Source organism: Podarcis tiliguerta (assembly GCF_965153285.1).
Source record: "Podarcis tiliguerta genome assembly, chromosome: 1".
Lineage (NCBI taxonomy): Eukaryota > Metazoa > Chordata > Lepidosauria > Squamata > Lacertidae > Podarcis > Podarcis tiliguerta.
The window spans coordinates 46,419,376-46,437,337 of NC_139534.1; the positions used below are offsets into that span (position 1 = coordinate 46,419,376).

General features: G+C 44.1%; 1 long non-coding RNA gene across 1 annotated transcript in view; it reads right to left on the minus strand.

Annotated features, from left to right (window-relative positions):
* Positions 1-13,804, minus strand: part of LOC310665391 — a 28,689-nt gene extending 14,885 nt beyond the window's left edge. The window contains exon 1 of the long non-coding RNA XR_014505451.1: positions 13,389-13,804. This is a non-coding gene — a long non-coding RNA (uncharacterized lncRNA). The remainder of the gene's footprint in view (positions 1-13,388) is intronic.
* Positions 13,805-17,962: the final 4,158 nt, after the last annotated feature.

Below are 17,962 nucleotides of genomic sequence, written 5' to 3' on the forward strand. Positions count from 1 at the left end.
ACCACCTTCATGTGCTCTGGTTATATGTTATTGCCACAGTAAGAGACAGGGAGGCATTTCCTCTCCAGCTCATGGCGGCTGGCAGCTGTGGAAGCTCAGGCTCGGTGACCCGGGTCTTCACGAAGAGACAACACACCATAATCTTTTCAGTGCATAGGGCCTCTAAAGGTCTTAATCCAGCCCTGGAAGGAAAACTTCCACCAAGGTGAGGTGGGCAGTAGGAAAGCTGGCATATCCTATTCCAGCATTCCCTTCTGGCACATTGTACTTCCCTTTCCTTTGTGATGGCTATGACAGTTTCCAGTCAGAGCGGAGAATTATACCTATTGGTACCACTGGTGATATTAACAGTCAGGAAGCCTGCTTAAGCTTGAAGAAAATTAGTAATATTAAGAACAAATTAATCAAGAGGGCAGACAGGTATGTCACTAGAGCCATTTATCTGCTGGTCTCTTTGCTCCGAAAGCCCATAATTCATGTCCTCCTGACTTATTACTTGGGCAAGTTTCTAGACGCTGGCACTCTGTGGCTATTTGCTTTAGGGGAGACAAGAGGCTGAGTAAAAAGACAGTGATGAGAAAACCACTTTAGGAACCTGCCATTTGCCAGAAAAGAAGAATTGTCCACAAAGATCCTCTGTGATTTGTCGGAAGAGCTCGGCAACCAGAGGGACTCGGCAGTCATTGATCAAGTCTGCTTTTAACAGTTCCTAGTGTATTTATGGCCCACAGCAAGACATCGGAGTGGATGGGGAAGACTCTTCCAACTGCATGCAATTGCTGCCGTTGGGCACAACATATGTTTCAAAGGGTGAACAGACAATCTATACTGAGGTTCATTTTTGGTACATTGTACTGAGGAACGGAGCAAAACCTCCTGATCTGAGCAGGGTCAGCTCAAGTCACTTTGCAGCCTGAGGTTAAGGACAAGATGGCAACTCACTCCCCCCCCCCCCCACCTCCCAGCATCCACTGCCTGAGGCAGCTGACATATGCTGCCTAACCATTAGGCCACCCCTGCATCCATACCACACGCCAAACAGAGGGTGCTGCTGATTATGTCCATGGAGCAAATTCATTGGTTCATGGAAGCCAATGTGATCCACTAGTCATTAGGCAAAATCATTGGAAGAGGAGTAGGGAGACATGCTTAGGGAGGGCCTAAAGCTATGCCTGTTGAACATGGAGAGAAATGACTGAGCTAGTTAGGTTATTGGTCTGAACCAATATAATTAGTCTGGAGTAAGTTTGAGATGGAGCTTAAGAAAGAAAGAAAGAAAGAAAGAAAGAAAGAAAGAAAGAAAGAAATTGTACTAGTGTGAGCTCACACATTTTAGTAACATGGTGCAGGTATTCCTGAATGGAGAAAAGGGGTCAATAATACATTGCACTCTTCTGCCTAATTGATTTCCCAATGCTATGCAGTGCAACATGGCTATCAGTTGATTATGCCATTTAAAATATGATCAAAAGCTAACTAATATTATAGCCCCTAAATATGCTTTAGACCGATACAATATCTTCTCAAAGCAGAGGATTAAGCAGTGTAAGTAGGCAATTTAAATTGACTAGAACTAAAAATTGGAGTCCATTTACATTTACAGTTTCAGTAATTAAATGATAACGCAAACCATTACTGCCTTTGATATGAAAAGGGAACTCAATTTCTCCCCTCTCCCTGCAAAGTGCCCATTTAGAACTGCATTCCATGGAGGGCTGCTACTCGGAAACCATACGAAGCTATCTCAAAGCCCTGATGCCTTTACGAAGATTTCCCTCTCACAGTGGTTTTCTGAAAACTGGGCCTCGAGTAATGCTGAGTAAATCCATGGGAAATGTGCTCCACTCTCGCACATCTGGATGCCTCTACGAGGCAATGATGCTTTCTCGCTTGGTCTCTCTGACAGGAGCTGTTTGAGGCAAGCTGCAAGGCACATTAACCAGAAGGCATTATTGAGTGGAGGCAAGGAGTGAACTGGGGCAGCCCAGTGTAGCTGCTGTACCTGGAGAATACAGTATATGGTGCCATTGGTTTGTGTGGCAGGCATTCTCTAGATATGGCACCTGTTCAGGCACAGCACACACCTACCGTCTTCACTGCTACCAAGGTATGCACACTGGGCCCCTTCAGCATCCACTCCTCCATATGAACAGATTCGGTATCTCAGAGACAACATACCTCTGAAATGTTGCTGTCAGACAGAGATAGAGAACCTCAGGGATGGGGGCCAAATGTGGCTCTCCAGGTCTATCTGGCCCTTGGGACTTTCCCCCACACTCGTCCCCAGCCACATCGTCTCCCTCCAGGCCACACACATTACCAGCCCTACTTTGTACCCTGCCAACGAGTTGAGTGTTTTCACTTGGCTTGACTGTGCCGATGAACTCTGACAGCGCTTCTTGTTTGCCCAGATGGAGGATAAATGGATGGAGGTCTGCACATGCACATAGATGGCAACCTACAGTACCGAAGGTGAATTTCACATTTGATGCTCTGTCCACTTTTGCCTCTGGTTCTGCCCATCACTAGCATTTGGCCCCTGGAAGAATATCCAGAAGGAAACATGGCCCTTGGGTTGAAAAAGCTTCTCCCACCCCATGTTTGATAACAACAGAAGAGCCTGTGCAAAAGTTTCAAATGTCAGTTTCATGACCCTATTTGATTTCATTAGGAAAAGAAGTTCAGTCTTGAAAGACATCAAAGTCATAGTTTTGAATGCGGACCAGGAAACAAATGGCTGTGCATTTCTGCAAATCCTGGTGGAGGTAACGTTAGCTTGAGTAACTGTGCTGAGCAAATCAGAGACAGTGGGATGGAACTACAAAAACAGCAGAAGGGTCAGAGGGAAACTGGCTGAGGAAGATGACTCGTTTTTCAAGCAGGAATATTGAAATGCATGAAAATGATTGAGAAGGCAAGGGCAGCGGTTTGCAATCCCCCTAGCTATTCAATAAAACATTGGCTAAGCCCCTTCTTTTTTTCCTCTTTTTGTTGTTGAGGGTGATAAAAGAAAATCATTATGACTTGTTCATGATGGACACTGAAGGGTTTTCTGTGGTGCTCGGAGTGCCATGGAAGCTGTCGGATGGGGCAACTCCACCCAGAACTGAAAACTGGTGATTCAAGGCAGCTGGATTAGAATAGTGTGTCTTTTCTCTTTATCTGGATTGCATACTTCAGCAGCTTTCCAAAGCCTTAGGCAGAGGTGTTTTCATAAACTGCTACTTGATCCTTTTAACTGCTATTAACAGCTAAACTAAGGACTCTCTTTTTTAAGGCCTATAGCAGGAGTCAGAAACCTATGATCCTCTAGATGCTGTTGGACTAAGGTTACCAAATGTTTTTCAATGAATCCGGGGACACTTTTCAACTTCAATGGATTTTGTATGGGGACTGATATGTAAATACGGGGACTGTCCCCGGGAAATGGGGACGTCTGGTAACCTTATGTTGGACCCAACTCCCATCAGCTGAAGCCAACATGGTGAAAACAATGGCAACAATACCTGGAGAGCCACAGGTTCCCCATCCCTGGCCTTTGCTACCCGAGTGCCCGAAGGGTTATTAATACCAGTGCATTCTTGAATGATTCAACATCAGGGAGTGGGAGAGCCTTCTGATATAATATTACAGATCTGCATGTGAAGGGATGTGGATGCCAAAATAACCTTTAGAGCAGGATGCCAAACAATCTAGATCTAAATATGAAATGCAGTCAGTTTACAGGCAGGTCTTTTTTTCAGCAGGTACTTGAGGGAACTCGGTTCTGGCACCTCTCAAGTGGGCGCCATTGCTATTCTAAGAGAATGAGGGAGGTGTTCATGGCGAGTTCTGGCAGCTCTTTTTTTAGGAAAATAGCACTGACTACAGGGATTGTGAAGCTGAGGCTCCAATACTTTGGCCAACTCATGAGAAGAGAAGACTCCCTGGAAAAGACCCTGATGTTGGGAAAGATTGAGGGCACAAGGAGAAGGGGACGACAGAGGACGAGATGGTTGGACAGTGTTCTCGAAGCTACCAACATGAGTTTGACCAAACTGCGGGGGGCAGTGGAAGACAGGAGTGCCTGGTGTGCTCTGGTCCACGGGGTCACGAAGAGTCGGACACGACTAAACGACTAAACAACAACACAGGGATTAAGACCTAAGCATTGGAATTCTTTCTTTTAAACTTTTATTATACAGGCCAAAATGTTACAGAAACAAAAGTCTATCTAATGAGCCTGCATTGCACCTTTATTATAAAAGGAAACCATTTTTGCAACACAGAAATTGATGTCGTAACTCCATCACTTCTCTGTATATGCTGTCAATCAGTTTGTCAATCTTGGCCATCTCCAATGCCTTATTCAGCTATTCCTTAACAGACAGAATAGAAACAGCATTCCAGTGCATAGCTAAGAAACAATGGTGGGTGGTGCCCATTGGGACTGGTAGGGCAGAATTTAGGGAGACCCACAGCAGGTGGAGCTACAACCAATGACAGACAGAGCCAACTAATTCCAGTTTTATCCCCATCCTTCTCCCTGTTGAGTTCTACATGAGCAACACTGGTCTCATCCACAGTCCATTTGTCCAGACACTTTCCCTGGGAAAAACCATTGAATCGCAACAAACATCAGTTCGGTTACTTTGCTGATTTATTTCAGCAATAAACAGTAGGTTTTCCCGAGGAAAGTGGTGGGATGAAAGAAAACCCTCTCAGACCAGCCCAGAAACGGTGGGACAAACAGAAGAAACTATAGAACTAATGGAAGTATAGATGAGCCCACTGAGGCCAAGGCGGAAGAAGCTGATAGGCAGTTCCACCCCGTAAACTGATTGTAAGTAAGAGGACAGGCAAGTGGGGCCTGGCTGAGGGCAGGCTGGAGCTGGTGGGACAGTGCCCCACTTCCCCCGATGGACCACCCTCAAAAGGCTAAGCCAGTCTTCGCTGCAGCCAAGAGTCAGTAGTTTTATAGGAATCTAAAACCCCACATTAAAAAATAAAATACTGCAAGAGGCCAAATGCAATATTAATTCCAACAAATTACCAAAGGGCACGACCATTTGTTTCAACCGCTGACCCCAAAATACATCTGGTGAAAGTGGCTGCCCATACATACTAAGCAATCCTGCAGGAGTCAAGAGCACCATATTAAAACAAAGTGGAAATAAGGAAAGGGGATGGCAGAAATAATGTTGCCACCAAATTCGCTTTTGCAAACATCAATGCAAAAGATGAAAAATATTTATAGAAGAAGCAATTAACTTCCAAATGAAGGGGAAAATAGAAACAAACAAGGAGTGTTTGCCTGTTGGCCTACTGTGGAAATCTGCGCTTTGCTAACAAGGAGACGCCAGTGTTTGCGTTCTGATTAGGAGCATGGATTGAGAGCAAGCCAAGAAGATGGAAAGTAAACAGTCCATAAAAGCTGACCTCCCATGTTGCATGCAGCCTGTAATTTGTTTCAGTCACTATGGGAAAACAGATGTGCCTTCATTAGCACACACACACACACCCCACCTCCACAAGTTCTTTGTATTGATTGCAAATAGGAGAACAGATTGGTGGGATTTGGGAACTGTTCTAGACAAACAAAGGGTCCCTAGTCCAACTGGATAAGGTGGAGAGAAAAGAAAGGTAGAAAGCAAACGTAACACGTTTATTTGAACTAATAATAAGACACATCAGCGTATTTTTCTGCGCCAGTCAGAGGAGAGAAGAAATAGAATGAATGCAAAATGTGACATTATTTTAAACCCCAGAATTCAGAAGCTTTAGACCTTGGAAATAAGAATTGCACGTGCTCAAGACCCCCAAAAAGCATCACCATAAATTAAGTGTGTCTAACTGCACAATTACAGTGGTACCTTGGGTTAAGTACTTAATTCGTTTCGGAGGTCAGTTCTTAACCTGAAACTGTTCTTAGCCTGAAGCACCACTTTAGCTAATGGGGCCATGCTGTCGGAGCCCGATTTCTGTTCTTATCCTGAAGCAAAGTTCTTAACCTGAAGCACAATTTCTGGGTTAGCGGAGTGTGTAACCTGAAGCGTATGTGACCTGAAGCATATGTAACCCGAGATACCACTGTATGTTTATTTTAAGTAATAAAGCACCGTTTTCCTGTGACATACCTCCAAAGTTCAGACAAACTGGGGAAATGGGGATAATACACCTATACTACTGCACAGACAACACATGCGCACAGAGAAAGAGAAAAAGTGTGCAATAGTTCCCAACTGAAGACAAATTGCCTCTATACAATGGTTACTTTTACTTAGACCCAAAGCTATGTCCTGAACCCCTGACCTACCTTGCAGCAAGTCAGTACACCAAGTCTCCAGTCCTGGCTCAATCCACATGTCGAGCGTCCAAAGCCCCTCAGAGATCCTGGAGCATCCAAGCTGCACTCCATCAACATGGGCAGTTGAGCAGACACAGCACCTCAGCTCTGATGCTGATTGCAGCATCTGGGCTTGATGAGGCATGTGACCCTCACCTGTTCCAATCCTACTCCACCTCCTCCCAGAGCTAGCGAGCCCTACCTGGCCAGCTAGGGAGCTGGGTTATGGGCCCTTGCCTGCCTCGGCTTCCTAGAGTGCCACTCCCACTGCTCCCTACACCTCAGAACCTGCCGTGATTGTGGAGACAGGGGCCCCTCTGGCTCTGGTGATGGGTCCTGCTGCTCTGGTTCCTGTGCACTGACCCCCATCCCCTTGTCATTTTCCGTCAGCCCATGAGTACTTCCTACACCAACCTCTCCTTCCCCATCCCCAGCTTGTCCTGGTGTGACCCAGTCCTGGCTACAACCCTTGCCAGGATTCTCTTCCTCCTCCCCATTGTCCTGCCAGTTCATAACAGGCTCCTTCTGCTTCAGAGAACAGCTGGGAAGATTGACTTGCAGTGCAATCCTGGGGAAGGGTCATAGCTCAGTAGAAGAGCATCTTCTTAGCCACTAGATGGTCCCAGATTCAATCCCTGACATCTCCAGGTAGGACTGGAAGAGAATCCTGTCTGAGAACAAGTAACAGCTGCTGCCAGCCAGTGTAGACAATACCAAGCTAGCTGGACTAATGGTCTGACTTGGCATAAGGCAGCTTCCTAAGTTCCTATAGTTGTTTTCTCATAAGACCCACTGGGGGTACTCACTAGCAAGTGTGCTTAGGATTGCACCCTTAACATGATTGTGACCAGTTTTAAGATGCTGGCCACTTGCCACTGTATAAAACTGTTGAGTCCTAATGTGCAAGACAATAATGGATTAGTGTGTCCCAAGCAGTGGATAGAGGCAAAGGCGCCCACCCCTGCAAATATGGGAACTGCATTTGAGTGGCATGTGGGCCACTTCTGAGAGCGCAGCAATGTAGTGCTCTGTTGGCTTCATCACCTGGCAAAATCCTGATTTTGCAACATGGCCTTTTTTGCCATCTCCCTACTAAGGGAACGAAACAATGAACAAACGTGTCCATGAAATGTTTTCTGTTTTTGGACATATGTTCCCAAATATGAGCAAACAAGTGGCTATTCTACCCTACTCACTACCAAATTTGACTGGATTCCTTTCTAAACAACAAATAACCACAACCCTAGAAGTAAGTCCCTTTGTGTCAAATGGGGCTTACTCCCAAGTAAACGCACACAGGATTGCAGCTTATGCAAAGCAAACCCCTTCTTTCTGTTATTTTGCCTATTGGATCAGTTTGCATGCACAGTTAAACATCTGCTAAGAATTTCATCCCTAGTGGCAGTACAGATGCCATTTATATCCCTAAGTCTGCCCAGTCTCCTTTAATGCCATTAATCACATTATTTCAATTAATGGAGCTGAACTAGCTGGCCTGGGCTAATGGGTTATTAATGAGATCATGTTAGATTTGGACGATCCCAAGCATCAGCTATATGAGTCTTCATCATTTCTGCACTGTGCCTCTTTCATTCCTTGAATCTCCTCAAGAATCGCAAAGGTTCCATTATGCTTTCCCATCACACCAGTCCTCTCAGTGATGCGCAGCTGTGCCTGGTATCAATTACAGACGGACTGGAGTCATATTTTATTTGTGATACTGTATGTTCTAAAGCAGGGGAGGGAATCAATGGTTGTTTATATTGCCATTCCTCAATCCCCTGCTTTAAAGTAATTCATGACAAGGCTGAAGCCATTCATTTTATTAAGCTGTTATTAGTGGCCAGAAATTATTCTGCTTCATTGATCCTGAGGTGAATGAATTGCTACTCATTAATTTAGGGCCATATGTTTCAGATTTCAATTTTCCTTTGGAGACCAAATCCTTGTTGCTGTTGTTTCCTTAAAAAATAAGTACTGGAACAGACATTTTGCTTTGCTAAGGATTGGGTTCATTGTTATTTTCTTTCCTTTCATTTTAAAGATAACATGGTTGAGAAATTGAGAAAGAAGGATTTTTTCTAAATATAGAACAGGTTTGCCTGTTCTGTCAAATCTGAACATTCTGCTATTACAAAAGCTTGCGTTGGTAGCAATTTTCTCTTTTACTTGCATCAGGCCTGGTTGCTTTTTCTTGTTGTCTTTGGTTTTCAACAATTATTTACAGTGATCCCTTTTAAAAGAATTCAAGATACAAAATTCTTTGAAACGTCATAGCAGGGTGTGATGATGATCATCTTGGGGCAGTGAATTCTATAGTCTTGGACCCTTATTTCCAATATTAGCACTCTGCTGCTTAGTGTTACCTGTAAAGAGCACCTGGGGTGGGAAGGGTTTGCTCTCCTATTTTAGCACAAAATTCCAGCACTGGAGTGATGTGGGGGCTGGGAATGCTGCCTTCTACTCTTAAAGAGCAAGCAGATGGCTTTACCACCAGTATAAGATGCTTATGTGCTACGATGCCTTCTACTTAGAGAGGATCTATCTCTGATTGGGAGAGATAGTGCTCTGCCAGTTCTTTAGATCTCTCACTAAAGAACAGGCAGGATGCTTTGTTTTTTGGTTGGCTAAATAAAGCTAATAAAGAAGTGTTAAGCTAAAGCTTTGGGGCAGGTGGGCCACTTCCTGGGGCTTGGTGGGCTGGATTCAGTTTGGGGAGGCACAGGTTAGTCCAATCTGAGAGCATAGAATTGTTGAGTCGGAAGAGATCCCAAGAGCCATCTAGTCCAACCCCCTACGATTCAGGAATCACAGCTGAAGAATAGATGGCCATCCAAACCCTGTTTAAAAACTTCCAATGAAGGAGAGTCTGCCACTTTCCAAGGTAGCCCATTCCACTGTCAAACAGCTTTTACCATCAGAAGATTATTCCTAATGTTTAGTTGGAATTCTCTTCCTTGGATTTGAATCCATTGGTTCTGGTTCTGCCCTCTGGAGCAGCAGGAACAAGTTTGCTCCAACTTCTTTGTGACAGCCATTCAGATATTTGAAGATGGCTATCATATCATCTTTCAGTCTTCTCTTCTCCAGGGTAAACATATTCAACTCCCTCAACTGTTCCTCATAAGACTTTAATTTTCACATCTATCATCCTGGTTGCCCTCTTCTGCACACATTCTAGCTTCTTGATATCCCGTGACAAATATTAAACTGTGAAGCCAAGAACTGGACAAAGTACTCCAGGTGGGGTCTGACCAAGGTAGAATAGAGTGGTACTATTACTTCTTTTGATATGGACACTTTATGATACTATATATCTGAAGTGCTTTGAACAATCGAGCTGTATAAATGCTAAACATTATTACTGACCAGGACTGCTTTAGATCTCTTTTTAATTTTGCAAAGTAGCACAAAACTTTATTTCATGGGATAGTGACTTAGTAAACCTTAAAAAATCCTACAGGAGTGACAAAAATAAAAAATGTAGCGCATTTGTATAAGCTATACATCATGCAGTGCAACAAATACATTGCACAATAAATTTAATACATTTTGTACTCAAAATGATGCATCGCCTTCCAAATAAAATTTATCACCGCTTCAGTTTCACTTCATGTGCTGAATCAGAGTCGCCACCTACTTAATTAAAATCTTCACCTGTGGTTTGGTATCATGCTATAAATCAGGTCAAACCGAAATTAAACATGTTGCATATTAGAACCCATTCATCAGCTCATAAGTTAATTATAAAGCAAAATAAACCTTTATGAAGATGTTCCAAAAGAAAACTAGGCACACTTCCACATGGACAGAATGAGGGCCAAGTGCCCGTATCTGCTGAACATGGTGCCATTGAAAAGCTGGATTCATGTTGTGTGTGTGATGCTATAAACACACAGCAAAGACTATTATTGTGTTGGCAGTCACCTGGACTTGTGCAGATTATGACCACCAGCTTATGACAAGCAAAAGTCCACCTAGAAGTTCTGTTTTGCATGCCCCACAGAAATGAATGGGTGTTGTGCCAGGACCACAATAGTGTTTTTGCACAGCAACCTGTGCTCATTTCAACGGGGCTTGCATGGGACCTTCCGGCTGAAGTGTGCTTCTTAAATTTGGTGCTTGATGGGCTTTAAGTATGACTAGTGTCATACATGCCTGTTGTAAACATGCTTCCTCTAGTGAAGCGATGGGGAACCTGTGGCCCTCCAGTTGCTGCTGGACTACAGTTCCCATTGTCCCTGAACATGGACCATGCTTGTTGGGGCTGATGGGAGCTGGAGGGGTACAGATTCCCCATCTCTGATCTAGTGTCCCCTTGAACAAAATTCCATCCTCCTAAGGCAGCAGGTCTGGCATTCCCAAGGGCAGCATGTGAAATGGGAACCACTGCTGTGCTGTCAGCCCAGCTGCAGAGGCACTGCTGCTTGGAGGGGCCAGGATAGGAAAGGGCAGAGTGGTGGTAAGGATGTGGGAGCACTGGGTTGGTGTCAGAAGTGGGTGAAGATGTGTGTGTCCCCCATCCTCCCTTGTGCTTCCCCCCTCCTTTCCTTCCATTCTGCCCCACCTCATCCCTGTGAGCAGAAATGCTGCTGCAGCCAGGAGGATGGTGCAGCAATGGTGCCTCATCTCATGCGCCCTGAGTGAGCATTCCTGAGCACACTCAGGCAGATAGCCTGCTGTTAGGTAGAATGAGGACGGTGCCACAGGGAGCTGGTTTTGGGTTGTCATGGAACAGTAGCAAGTGGTTAGCTATTTAGTTAGGTGTCCCCCGTCCCCGTCCCCCGCCCAATTATAATTTTTATTATTGCCAGGAGAAGGAGAGACTGTTTTGTGCTTTTCTGCCTCAGGTCTCAAAATAACTTGACCAACCACGACTAGTGTATGTGTCGTATGCTGATTTGCCTCAGATAGCAAAAACACCTTGGGATAGCTCTGACAATGTACTTGGCAGTTTCTCTCAGTTCCTCATTTTTTTTCATTCTTAAATTCAATTCTCCACTTTGAGACTGTTTGTTTGCTTGTTTTAAAGTCCTTATGGAAATTCACCAGCATTTTAGCATGATTCCCCCCCCCCCAATATACACATGCTTATATGCAATTTTGCCTAATCTACACATTTTTGAAAAGCAGTCTTCCCTAATCTGATGAGTTTTTAAAAATGTTATTTTTGTGGGATATATTCAGTCTCATATAGCCAACATGCTTAACTATAATTCATGCATGAAGAGGTAAGACCATATAGTAAGATGCCCTGCTAGGCTTAGATAGGTCACACCCTCTCACCTTGGGAGAAATGGTTACCAAAATCTTTGTTCTAAGTTTTTCCACCATGTGAACCAGTAAGGATGTCTAAATTGGATGCCCCAAGCTTAGACTGTGTGGCTTTAGCAAGCCATCTAATTTAGAAACATTTACCCTTTTGAAACTAAGTTAAACTGCTTGTCTTTTTTTGCTGCTGTATGGAAAAGCATATTAATCTGACCTTTGAATAATTTGTAAGTAAACCATTTATGGTTCTATGCTAAGGGAAGTGGGAATTTTTGAAAGCAACTTAGAAGGGGATGTTTTAAAGGTCTAACAGCCTATACTTCCATGCTTTATATTGCTGCTTGTTTTGTGATTTTAAATCTCTACCGAGGCTCTCTCACCAAAAAATACTTGCCCCAAACCTGGATCTAGGCACCCAGGGATTTTTTTTCCTTTTATTATACCACTACTATTTCCCTTTTACCAAAACCAAACATTTTCACAAATATATGCATTTTTATGCACCCTTTACATCAAGTTATGTAGTTTTGCACACATTACTTGGCTAGGTAACTGTGTTCCAAATTTGGAATGATGGCCGTGTTTTGTTTCTGAAAGTGCAGATTAGCTAGGTTCACCTTGAAATGCAAACTGAATTGAATTTCTCCTCCATCCCTACGTCAGTTTGCATCTGCATGCCAAATTATTATGGGGCCTAGTTTTCCTTCACAAGCCTCTTCCCTTGCTGCACATCTTACAGGGCTTTTAGACTGAATCTGTCAAGTGAGAGGGCATTCACTCTCCCATTCCAAAGGAGAACTTAGAAATAGGATTTTGTAAGCTCTTTCTCTCTTTTTACCTAGCCAAGCCATGCTGCTTTCGTATTATCTGCCTTTTAATCTCACCTCCTCAATTCTAATTCAATTAGATCCTGACAGCTAGCAGATGACATAACTTCTATTTAATTAGCACTCCACCCCACAACGTCCTGTTCATCAATATTTCTCTCACACAGACATGGCTTCTTACAGTTTTCCCTGATGATTCTTTCCATGGTTAGATACAAAGAGCATCCTTCTGACACCACATCCATCAGGGAGGAAAACAGAGACAACAAGAAGAGCCGAAATGAGATCTCACACAAATGGGATTGCAATTTTGTGATTTGATGGAGTGAGGGAAAATCTGGTACAGGTCAGGAGACAGGGCCACAGGGGGAAGTATGGGTGAGAGCCAAGGCCCACAGTTGCCAATTGCCACATCACCACACTGCTCTGCTACTGTCACCCACATTGTACCAGTGGGACAAGAGGCTAGTTTCTACACACCCTCACACAGCCCTCTGCACCATTTATCCAGAGGCATTACCGGAGGACACATTCCAGCCAGGCAAAAACACTCCGGATGTGAAGCAAGGGGCCATGAAGCAGCAGCTGGTAGGAAATGGGCTGGTAGGAAATTGCCCAGAGGCCTAGTTGCCAGTTGTGAGGGGGGTGGATGGAGAAGGAAAGAGGCCTTTCCTCCCTTTTCACATGTGTGAATCGCACACTCACGTGAAACTAGCAGAAGTTGTTTGCATGTGCCTTGTTTAAAGGACCTAAATTGCTTTTGTTGAGGTACCAAAGTGCACATCAAGCGGTGAGAAGTTACAAGGAGTGGGTGAGGGGGTAGCCAGGCACTGTGGTAGGCCACAAAGGCATGGCTAGTGGGTTACATTTAGCTTCGTAGGACACAAATGGGGGAAGCCTGATTTTTTTAGAAAGTGAACATAGAGCAGTGCTATTTTTCTAGGAAAAGAGGTGCCGGAACTCACCATGAACGCCTCCCTTGTTCTCTTAGAATGGCAATGGTGCCCACCTGAGAGGTGCCGGAACTGAGTTCCCCCAAGTTCCTGGGGGGGGGGGAGCCCTGACATAGAGACTCTGGAAGGCACAGAGCTGTCTAGCCAGTTCTAAGCTGCAGCTTCGGCTCATGGTAAATGAGTTGGGCCAATCCATTGATTACAAGCAGGGAGTGAAGATCAGTGGTTTAGGCAGCGAGTCTGTGTGCAAAGTGCCAAATTCAGTGGCTGTTTATACACCTAAGTCGGGGGACATTGCTGAGGGAAGGGAAGTGGGGTCAGAATTTTGCTCCTGCTTTCCAGCAACTGTCTCATAAGCAAGCAAGCAATTAGACAAAAAACCTTAGCCAAATGGAATCTTCCTCCCAGGTTGTTATTGTTCTTAATTACCTCCCCTTCACCCTAAGATCCCAGGGCAGATTACAACCTTAAAACACAATACTGAAAACAGTAATAAACTGGCTCCTGAAAATATACACCTCAAGTGTCAGAAGTCAGGGTAAATACGTGTGTCTTCCGTAACCAGAAGCTGTATAATTAAGGTGGTAGATGCACATCTATGATATTTGCAACCTTAGGCCCAACATCATAGCAGCCCAGCACAGCTGTGGGGAACCTTTGGTCCTCCAGATACTGCTCAACTACAATTCCCATCAGCCCCAGCAAGTATCAAATGATCAGGGCTGATGGGAGTTATAGTTCAGCAACACCTGAAGGGCCAAAGGTTCCACACACCTAGTCTAGTGCTTAGAAGTCTGCTCCAGTAATCCCGATTCTATATTTTGCATTGGTCTTCAAACTACAAGAAATATTCCAACCTGAGTTTTGCTGTCGCACAGAAAGCCTCCTGACCGGCTTGACCTGGCTGGCAGCCGTGAGAGTTTTCTTGTAGGCATAAATCTGCATTTCTGCTATACTGTTTTCAGTAAAACTAGCCTTTTTACAATGTTTATCTGTGCCCATGAAGCACACCACAGACTCTTGGTCAGTAGCTGTGGCCTACCTGCCCTTATGCTCACTCTTTGTAGCAACTGGAGCATATTGTCAATTGATATACGACTGAAGACTGACCTCTGCAGACCTAGGAGGAGGCAGCTGTCCTGTTTCTCAGGCTGCAAGCAGCCTGGGCTGATTGGAGCCATTGCTAGTTGTCCCCCTAAGTGAGTTATTTTGCAAGCATTGTTTGCAGTCCTGCCATTAAAATTCATCGAACTACAAAAATCAATTACTCTGGGACATTTCATAGATTATAAACATGAATGATGATATCTTCATAATTAATGATTATAAGAGAGCAGCTTTAATAGTTTTCTTCCTTGTGGTTGGCTTGATTCCTAATCTACAATGGTTGCTGCTGGTGAAATGCAAAAGGTAAATTGGGTTGTCTTACTACTACCCTTGGGGCATCTAGCTTGGGACTGCAATTTCAATCCTCTAATATTGTTTTTCACCTTTTGTGCCCATTTTCCCAGTAAGGCAGGGATAGGAATCTCTGGCCCTCTAGATGTTGCTGGAATACAACTCCTGTCAGCTCTGTCCAGCATGGTCAATGGTCAGGGATGATAGAAACTGTAGTCCAACAATATCTGGAGGACCTCAGGATCCCTATCCCTGCAGTAAGGATGTGAAATGCATATGTAGCAATGTTCATGGCTCAAAGACATTGAAAGAAAATGGAGGTCCCATTAGGGTAGAATATAGTATGTGTTTTGTGCCAGAAAGTCCCAAACATTTATTGTTTAGTTGTTTAGTCGTGTCCGACTCTTCGTGACCCCATGGACCAGAGCACACCAGGCACTCCTGTCTTCCACTGCCTCCCGCAGTTTGGTCAAACTCATGCTGGTAGCTTCGAGAACATTGTCCAGCCATCTTGTCCTCTGTCGTCCCCTTCTCCTTGTGCCCTCAATCTTTTCCAACATCAGGGTCTTTTCCAGGGAGTCTTCTCTTCTCACGAGGTGGCCAAGGTATTGGAGCCTCAGCTTCAGGATCTGTCCTTCCAGTGAGCACTCAGGGCTGATTTCCTTAAGAATGGATAGGTTTGATCTTCTTGCAGTCCATGGGACTCTCAAGAGTCTCCTCCAGCACCATAATTCAAAAGCATCAATTCTTCGGCAATCAGCCTTCTTTATGGTCCAGCTCTACCTTCCATACATCACTACTGGGAAAACCTTAGCTTTAACTATACGGACCTTTGATGGCAAGGTGATGTCTCTGCTTTTTAAGATGCTATCTAGGTTTGTCATTGCTTTTCTCCCAAGAAGCAGGCGTCTTTTAATTTCGTGACTGCTGTCACCATTTGCAGTGATCATGGAGCCCAATAAAGTAAAATTTCTCACTGCCTCCATTTCTTCCCCTTCTATTTGCCACGAGGTGATGGGACCAGTGGCCATGATCTTCATTTTTTTGATGTTGAACTTCAGACCATATTTTGCACTCTCCTCTTTCACCCTCAATAAAAGGTTCTTTAATTCCTCCTCACTTTCTGCCATCAAGGTTGTGTCATCTGCATATCTGAGGTTGTTGATATTTCTTCCGGCAATATAAAACACTTATACTGGACCTCTAAGGCCCCACATTTAGGCTTGTAACAAGAAGTTTACACTTCCCAGGCAAAGGCTATAGCTTAGGAGCATGGAAGCCTAGATTCTTGCAGATGACATCTTCAAATCTCACACATGATGCAGTGGGAGCAGCAGACAGACGCAGAAGAAACATGCAAATTGGGCAAATTGCACACTCACCTGTCTGCAGGATTGCTGCTGCCCCACAATATAGTGTTTGAATCATGCTGTTGGTGCTCTGAATCAAAATGTCTGAGCTGGAATTTCATGACTCTGCTGTGTGCAAAACCATAGCTCAATGCACACGTAGTGCATGTTTTCTGTGCAGAAGATGTTAAATCCATGGCAGCTCTGGTTAAAAGGTTCAATCTGCACTTAATGGGAAAGATCACTGCCTGGGGCTTTAGAAAATCACTGCTAATCATTAGACACTACTGCACTAGATGCACAAATAATTTAGACCTGGTATAAAGAAAGATTGTCATGTTCCAAAACCAAGATTTCTTCCTTAACTTGAGCATGTTCATGTATTTGGGCTAGGCATTAACTAGTAAATGTTCCCTGAGGCTCTGAATGGAGCCCTCTACCTAAACTATGCCTTTTAAAAATTATTTATCATTTGTGTTGCACTCTTCACTGAATATTTTTTTTAATCTTCTTTGTTTAGCCTTGCAATAGCTCTGTGGAAAAGGTTAAGAGATAATACTTTGCCCAAGGCACAAGGCCAAAGAGTGAACTGCATAACTGATTGAGTAGAGTTCTGCATTTACCCCTCTCGACTCGCAAAGAAGCCAGCTTTTCCAACGAAATAGCAGCTCAGAAAGGGAATTGGAGATTTTTTTCAAAATGGACGTGATATCTTGGCTATGTCCTGGGGAGGTGTTGGGTGTCCACAGAATGTCACATTTTATTTCCATCGCCTGTCCACAGAGTGTCACTTTGCAACTAGACACGCAGGACTTGACTGCCTATGACAAAATGACATTTTAAGTGAGATCATTGCTAATTGCAGCTGTAGCCGTCAATAAGATTAAAATCCCAAACTCAGGGAGAAGAAAAGGCGAGCCCGTTAATTCATTTTGTACAATGTTTGCAAACTGTCACATCAATAACGCATAATAAGAAAAGCCTGCCCTGAAGTAGTAGGCTCAGTGCACACACAACACAATGAGCCACTATATGGCCCCCTTGCCATTACCAGTGGCACATTTATTATCATAAAGAGCGGAAAAACAAACTTCCTGGCTGAAAAACAAGATCAATTTGTACTCAAGCCACTATGTTGGATTCTAAGTGCTGTAATTAAAGTGAAGGGCAGATGTTCCTCAAAAGCAACGGCAGACAAAAGCAATGGCAGACATATAGCCATAATGAGGATGTTCTTGCAAGGCTGGCTGTGCAGCCCAACAGCATTGCCATCACTTCTTATTCGTGTGCGGTTTGGACTCTTGGTTCCCCTTTAGGCAGAGAGACAAAGGAGCCAGGTGGCAGATGCTGCTGCAGGGGATTAACAAGTGTGCTTCATCCAGGACCGCCCCATCCATGAGGCAAGGTTAGGTGACTGCCTCAGGCAGCAGGATCCACAGGGGCAGCAGATCTGTTCTGTACTCCCAATCTCTTTTCTTTGTTTGTAATCTCAGTCTTGATTCCCCCTTCTGTCTGCAGCTGTTATTGGTGTGTGTATGTGAGTGGGTGGATGAAGAGAACAGGACAATGCGCATTATGTATAGTCATCCATTTAATGTCATGTTAAATTTGACCCTAAGCCACTAGAGGCAAAATCTTACTTGTATGGTTAGGGGAAAGGGGGGAAATTAATAAAAGCCAGTTTATTGATTGCAGAAATTTAACTCAGTGGGGGTTTCCTTTTTTTTTTAATCCCAATCTCTTTGGAATTGTATAAATGCCTTATGTTCCAGCCAAATTGGCTCATCAAATCAATTTATCAGGGGAACCTAATTTAATCTTGCTATTCGATGAAAAGGG